The following is a 7,988-nucleotide window of genomic DNA, read 5'->3' on the forward strand; positions in this document are numbered from 1 at the left end:
TGAGGCTAGCTCAGCTTGTTCTTAGCAAGTCACTCCACCATGGTTTATCTGTGCTTCCTTATCTGTTCAAATAATTTTGAGATCAAACATTTGAAGTCCTTCTACAATAAGGTATTATTCTTGATTAGTCATAAACTTTATTCAAAAAATCTATCACTAGTCTGCATGTTAGGTTTTATTCACTTTCCAAATTCTTGAATGCTACTTTTATGCTTAAGTATCAAGAACAGGTTTGGGGAAGACACTCTGAACAAGAGAAAAGTGATATAAAACCATATCTCATAAAGCATTTTTTAAAAAACTCAAAATGTAGTACAAAATAAAATGGAATGACTGAGTAGAGCTAATCATCATAGGCATTATTTCAGGTATTTAGCAAGCTTTTAATGTGAGAACACTTGAATTCTCTTGGATGAATTGTAATGTAAGGGCTGGGGGTATAGCTCAGTGGACTAAGCGCCTACTTAGGCAAGTACAGGTACTGCGATTCAATTCCTGTAACAAATGCTGCGATGGCCCAGCCCCCAGGTGCACTGAGATAGCCACTAAGACCAGACATGTTGGCACATGCCTGTAATCCCAGTGCTAGGGAGGCTGAGATAGGAGGATTACCACAACTTTGAGGTGCATAGTGAGACCCTGTACTAAATACACTTTTTTAAAACTGCAATTTAGTGGCACAGGTAAGCCTCTGGCTTTAATTTATAGCAGGACACAAAAATGAAAAGAGAAAGGAGGAAAGAAAGAGGGCGGGAGCAAGAGAGAGTGGAAAGGAGAGAAAGAGGCTCATGTGTACCAAAGCCATTAAACTACTAGAAAAAAACATCAAGGAAAGTTCTATGATGATGATTTAGACAAGTTTCATGCCCCATGGGTAGGCAACAAAAGTGAAAATAAATAAATAAGAAAACACCAAATTAAAAAACATCTTCACAGCTATGGAAACAATCTTAGAATGAATAGGCAACCTATCAAATGCAAAAATTTTTTCAAACTCTGTATCTGAATTCAAGTGTTCTCACATCAAAAGTTTGATAAATACCTGAAGTAACACTTGTGATGATTAGCTCCATTTAATCATTCCATAATATACACATATTTAAAAACATGTGCATGATAAATATATAAGCATATTAATTAAATTAAACATATGTGAATCAGAATGTTAAAAAATAAAGACCCATATGAATGGTCAGAAGTAGGAACATGATGCATACTTTGATTAGTTCAGTTGAGTCATTCCCCAATCTTATCTCAGTAATTTTTTAAAAATTTATTAACCATAAATATCTCATGTCCTTTGATACAAGAGTCATGTGTCTTTTTTGGAGCTTAGGACACAGTAACAATAAATTTTTGAAAGGCATCTACAAGACATAGTCATTGATTTATTAGGAGGTCATGTCCTTGAAAGAATGATTCAAAGAAAAGAACTAAAGTTAAAAGATTAATGATGTGGGAAGCAGAGTTTTGAGGTAAAGTCCAGCTCTGGGAAACGGTATTGTTGCTTTGACAATAGTAAAGAAATATTTGTAAAATCAGAAATATTACATCAGTAACTTTTTCTGTGAGCTATAAAAGTGTTGTATGCAGAAATTGCCAAAATGGCCATAACGTAAGGAAATGTCTGACTTGTCAAGAATTTGTTGACATGCTTTATATTCATTCCTCAATTTTTTTTTAATTGAGAAATGATTGGATGGGTACACTACTAAGATTTTCTTTACATGCAGTGAAACTTACTAATGTGTGAGGCAGACTGCCCCCTAATGTGATACTCTATAGACATCAAAGGCCCATCTACCACAAAATATGTGATCCATAGGATATTTTCTCTTTTCTGGAGACTCTTCTTTCCATGAATACATTCCTGCAACTGATTAATTCAGAGAGTATTTACTGAGTTGCCCCTCAGCAAAGCAATGTCGGAGGAACTATGTTCATAGTGCTCAGAATAGAGCCGTAACTTCTTATCTTCAGTCTGTATCTTTTGAAGAAGCAGAAAATATGATCACATAGTTGTTCAGATGGATGTAATTTGTACTGGGTAATTATTGCCAGTTATTGTATAATTGGTGCTCACTTGGATTAAATCATTTGATTTCTACAAGTTTCCTTTGTTCGATAATTTTGTGCCTCATTTTATAAGTAAGAAAACTGAGTAAAGTGGGGATAAAGAAATCAAATGTCATGAAGTCTAGCAAGTGGTACTTTTCAGATTCAAATTTAGTAAGTCTGTATATAAACCATGTACTCCAAATCTTGACATTATTCTGTGAAATAACAGGGGAGAAATCTTCAAAAGGGATATTCAGATAATGAGGTAGACTTTTTCAAGTAATGTGGAAGCTAAAATGTAAAGAAAGATGGAAATGACTGGGCAGTGGGGAGGAGATTACTCTAACTAAAGGGAAAACCCAAGTAACAACCTTGAAGTAGAAGCTTTGAAAAGAAGTAGAGCTGGTGAGTAAGGAAACAGATGTAGAAAGGCCACTGGAGACCAGGTAGGCAGGGCGTTTTAGGTAAAGAGTACAAACAAAGATTTTTTCTTTTTAATCTCCAAGCATGAGGGAAAGGCATTAATGGAGAGATGCCATTCTACTGATATTTTAAAATAATTCTGGCCAGAATATGGAGGAAAATGGAAGGAGTAAGAACACATAAACAAGAATGCTGATTGCATGAGGAAGCCATGAGTGGAATAGAGAGGAGTGTAACATAGGTGGAGATGCTAAGAGATAGATGGAATCAGGGTCGTAGGGAGAGCTGAGATAGAGCAATGCAGGGTAGCTCAGGATATTTCCTTCTGGGTGCTGGTTTTATGGTCTAATGTTCCCATCTAGCAAATTGAATTATGATGTTTTTCTTAAAATTCTCTATCAAATTGTGCCTCTTTCTAATGGAATTACAAAGAACTTTTTCCTTAGAGTAGTTTATTAAATGATTGGAGCATAGACCAACACCTAAATAAATAATGACTATAGCCTGTTATACGTGAAACACAGGTGAAAAGGGCTGCATAATTTAGGGTGAGGGAGCATTGTATAAGGTGGTTGGCAAGACAAGGGATTTGTGAACCCAACAACAGTTTGTATTCAGTCTAGAATGGTTCACCTACGGTTATGATTTGTGTCTAGGTGTCTCCCCAAAGCCTCATGCAGTCATGGCATGGCTTCTGGAGTTAGTGATTGATTATTGTGGGTGTGGATGCTGCACCTGCCCTGGCACAGGCAATTCTCCTTACAATGTAAGAAGGGGAGAGAGGCTAGCTAGCTGCCTGAGCTGCTGCCACTCCTTTTAGCTCTCTGCTCTTTGCTGCTTCTGTGAAAGGTTGCTCTCTGCCATGTTCCACTCTGCCTTGGAGCCAGATGAGTATGGACTGAAACCTCCACTAGCAATGAGTTAAATAAGCCTTTCCTTCTTTCACTTTAGATTTGGGCATTTGTCCCAGCAATGAGAGAAAAGTAACTGAGACTCCTACTATGTGTAAAACTTTCACCTCTAGCGAAAATTTGTAGAATTGCCACATGAGATTCTTTTCTTATGTATTAATGAATGCACTTTGAATACTTGTTTACTACATATTTAATATTCTTTCAGACATTGTAACTCCTGCCTTTAGAGAGACTCAACTCCATTGCTTTTTAATTGACTCTTTTCTACCATTCCGTATGTATATCTATGCTCAGCTGCTTTTAATTAAGTATGGGTAACTTGGCTAAGGATTATTTTTGTGATCCTGTTATTAGAATGCCATTATTGGTATCTTTTCATCAAAGACAGTAGCATTTGTCAGATCAAATTCTGAGGGCCAGCGCTTTTATATAAATTTCCATTTTGTTATTTTCTTGGTTAATCCCTGAATGCCTCCCTTTGAGACTGTGGTCTGTGTCTCTCTGGGCTTTAAATAAAAACCCAGATTAAATCTCCATTAAAAATTGTAGATTAAAAGTGTCCTTAGGTTGTGTGATTGAGTGAGCAAAGAGATGTGCAGTGTTAACAGTTATTATGGTTTGTAGCTAGATGTCCCCCAAAACTTCATGCGTTCATACATGGGAGCTCTGATGATAGTTAGATTTATAGTGTGAATGTGAAATAGAGTATGATACTAGGATTAATAGTGTGACTCCTGGTAGTTCCAACTAGAGTATGATTGGCTGCAATCAGCAGGTGTATAGCATGGATGGAAGGGACAGAAAGAAGGCAGGCTTGCTGCTCCTGCTGCTTATAGCTTTTCTACCTTCTGCCTAGCAAACCAAGAACTGTGTTTCCTCTGGAAACGTATCTGCCATATCACCTTGCCTTGGAGCCAACCTACTAAGGACTGACACATCTGCAAATTGTAGGCTTAAATAAAATTTTAATTTTGAGTGTCAGATATTTTGTCTCAGCAATGAGAAATGTAACCCAAACAATCAGTGCTTGGCATATGAAAAGCATTCAATAAGTATTATTTTAATATCTGCAGGGCACAAAATGAATTGTGGAGATAGTTTCTGTGTACAATTTAAAGAGATACTTAGTACAAAAATAAATCTCACTAAACAAAATATGTGCTCCAGTTGTAAAAGCTTGCAGTTGCTCTACAACTTAAACTTGTTGAAAGTTTAAAAAGAATAAAAAGTTTTCTCTTGATTGACCTACTAAAAAGATAACAGAGTATTGCTTTCACTCCTGGGTTTTGAAAGATTAAAGTGAATAAAAATGCTGATATCCTTACCATATCTATCTCAGAGAAAGTCAAGAACAAAGGGAACCGTGTGCCACCAGAACAAGTCAGAGTGTAGAATCCCCATTCTGTTGGGAGCCACCATGAAAAGCAGTTCGAAAGTAAGCAGCTTAAAATAAAGAAGAATAAAAACACATTCACTTGTTGCTGCTTTTCTCTATTGACGATCAGGCAATGTGCATTTCATACTAAAATATAATTTAGTGCAGTGAAAGTACAACTTTTTCTTTTTGTATGGTTTTGGTAATGCTTTAAGTGGCATCTATAGAGAGAGTCGATCAATACTGTCAGTGTTCTTTTTATAACTTGGAAAATGCATGTTTTTAATATTAAAAAGTTGTGGTGAGTGATAGAATCAAAAATTATTCCATGGATTTAGGGCCATTGCTCTAGCAGATAGTAGTTAGATTTTATATTAAAATGATGAATTATATATCTTCTTGTTAGTAATTATTTTTGTATTTTTGAAGCTAATTAAAAACAATAAAATTAATAAAGAATTTCAAAGCAAGATTCTAGGAAATTAAAAATGGTTATTTTATTGCTTATTGATATTGTTATCTTTAAATAGTTGCTCAGATTTCTAGATATAGGCATGTAAGATTGATCAAATGATATAAAAACTGTTTCTTTCAATCAACTGATATAAATTAATGCTGCAATTGTTTTAGCTATTGTGTGTGTGTATATATATGTATATGTATATATATATGTAATATTCCTTCCCTCTACCTTTCTTTCATTTTGAGCAGCTTTATTTCACTTTCCCAATATCTGTTGTTCCTTTGGTATCTTACTTTTTCAGGTTTATGTGATGCTAGAGTTAGGGACTATACAACAATTTTGTTAGATTTGAAAAAAAAAAAAATCGAATCGCTAGGATGTTCCATTTATTTATCCTAATGAAAAATAATGTAGAACTGATGTGTTTTGAGGAAATGTCAACTTGATAGAAGTATCTTATGAATTAATCCATTATTTGTCTTGGAAATTATCTTGTTTAAAATATTAGATGTCATTTTTATAAATGTAGCATCAATTTGAACCATAGCATTCACAGTACATACTTTTATTATGTTTTAATAAGCATTCTTTCCAAAAAGGGTCAAATCAGTAAACAAAAGGGGAAGGCTTTCATTGAAAGCTTCAGTCTTATTTAATAAATGTGAATTGTTGATAATACAATATTTATTTTTAATTTCTTGGTACTGGGAATCGAACTCACAACCTCACACTTGCCAGGCAGGCGCTGTGCAGTGGAGCCATCTCCTCAGCTGGATAATGCAGCATTTAAATCCTCTAGTTCTGGTCTACTGCCCTGATTACAGGTTTCAAGTTTTGTTAGCACCATTATGTTGAATTTAACATTTGTTCTGACTCATTTCTGCACAAAACTCTACTCCTGAGGCTTTGGGAGGAGCGGGAAGTAATGAAAACTTGTGTAATCTTGAGAAAATGATCAAATCACTTTCTAAGCTTCAATTCTGTATTTGTGAAGCAGTGCAGCAATCGCTCATCAGATTTAACTCATGATAAATAATGTCAGTGCTTTTAAGTCACTAAACATAACTTGTAGGTATACAGTGGCTGAGCTATTTCTTTTCTTCCTGGTACCCTGTGACTACATAGAACAAAAATTTGCAGTCTGAGAGCTGATAGAGCTGCCACATAGCAGCTCACAGCATTTCATCACGGCATCCAAGAGATGCCGTCCTTCTAGGAGGGCAAGCCGTTCTCGAGGATGTGAAGTGTAGCTGGCCAACATGTGATGGAGCTCCAGAATGTGGCACTGCAGCCCGCAAAGATGCTCCTTAAGGGACACTGCCTCACAAGATAATGTAAGAAATTTATGTGGTGAGGGGCTGGGGAGATAGTTCAGTAGAATAAGTGCTTGCCTGGCAAGCGCAGGGTCCTGAGTTCAATCCCCAGTACCGCCCCCCCAAAACAATGTGGTGAAGTTTTTACTATCATAAATTCCATAACATTATTTTCTCTGTGTTTATGGCCTATATATTAACTATTAATATATTAACTATTAATGATAGCAAAAGGCAATTTCAATAAATGAAAGAATTGCAATTTGAGGGAGGACTTATATACTTCCTATGGTTTTTTTTCTGAGAAAAATCTTATTTCCTCCCACATTTAAATAAAATATAAGAATTATTATATTATTTTGTGAAAAAAGACTGAGAAATTGGTAAAGTTGTCCATCTTTTCATTTAAAGCAGAGGTTTTCAATTGTTTCCTTCTGAAACATTTATAAAGGTAGAAATATAAATCCATATCTGTGGAATATTCTTTTTACAAGTAGCACTGGAGGTCCAAGAAGATTGTTATTTTTCCTTTGTTGTCAGATACTCTTAACATGCCACCATAAACTTCAAAGATCTGATTATTCCTTTTTGAATTACTTTAATGCAATTCAAATGCTTTACCTTTAATGCTTTATCTTGGAGATCATTATATTCATCTTCTAGAAAATCAAAGCAGACAACATTTACAGTTTTATAAAATGCACTGGCAGATCTCTAGCTTTAAAATCAGATCACTATTATTTGAATGAGTTTTAAGAAAGGCCTGGCTATAGTTTTAAAAATAGTAATGTCTCTAAAGTTATTAGTACAGGGTCTGGGGTATAGCTCAGTGATGTGGTGCCTGCCTGGAAAGTCTGAGGTCCTGAGTTTGATTCTCAGTTCCAAACATAGATAAATAAATAAATAAATTTAAAAATAGAAAGGAGCTGGGGAAATGGCTCAGTAGAATAAGCACTTTCCTGGCAAGCGCAAGGTCCTGAGTTCAATCCCCAGTACTGCAAAAAATAAATAAAGAAATAAAAATAAAAGTAGATATTTATTATTTCTGCTGTTTTTTTTTCTCTTTGCAGTACCAGGGATTGAACTCAGGACTCTGCATTTGCCAGGCAAGTGCCTATTCTGCTGAGATATCTCCCTGGCCCCTATTTCTGCAGATTTACTGAACCTCCTTAATATTATTTTCTCCCTTTTCCATTATGTTACTATTGCGATTATGCAATTGGCTCACATGATTATTTTATTAGGCACACTGACTATTTTAGATGTGGTTTTTATGGACCATCTTAAGCATTGGGACAGATGTTTGTTTTATGTATGACGTATTATTTTTGTCCACAAAAGCTTGCTGATATACATTCATCAATCTCTTTCTTTTCTTTTCCTTCTTTTTGCAAATGTGTGGTCTAAATCTTATTCCTTACCGCAAATTGTATTCTTCAGTA

The sequence above is a fragment of the Octodon degus genome, unplaced genomic scaffold (assembly GCF_000260255.1).
Source record: "Octodon degus isolate 3935 unplaced genomic scaffold, OctDeg1.0 scaffold00099, whole genome shotgun sequence".
NCBI classification, from domain to species: Eukaryota; Metazoa; Chordata; class Mammalia; order Rodentia; family Octodontidae; genus Octodon; species Octodon degus.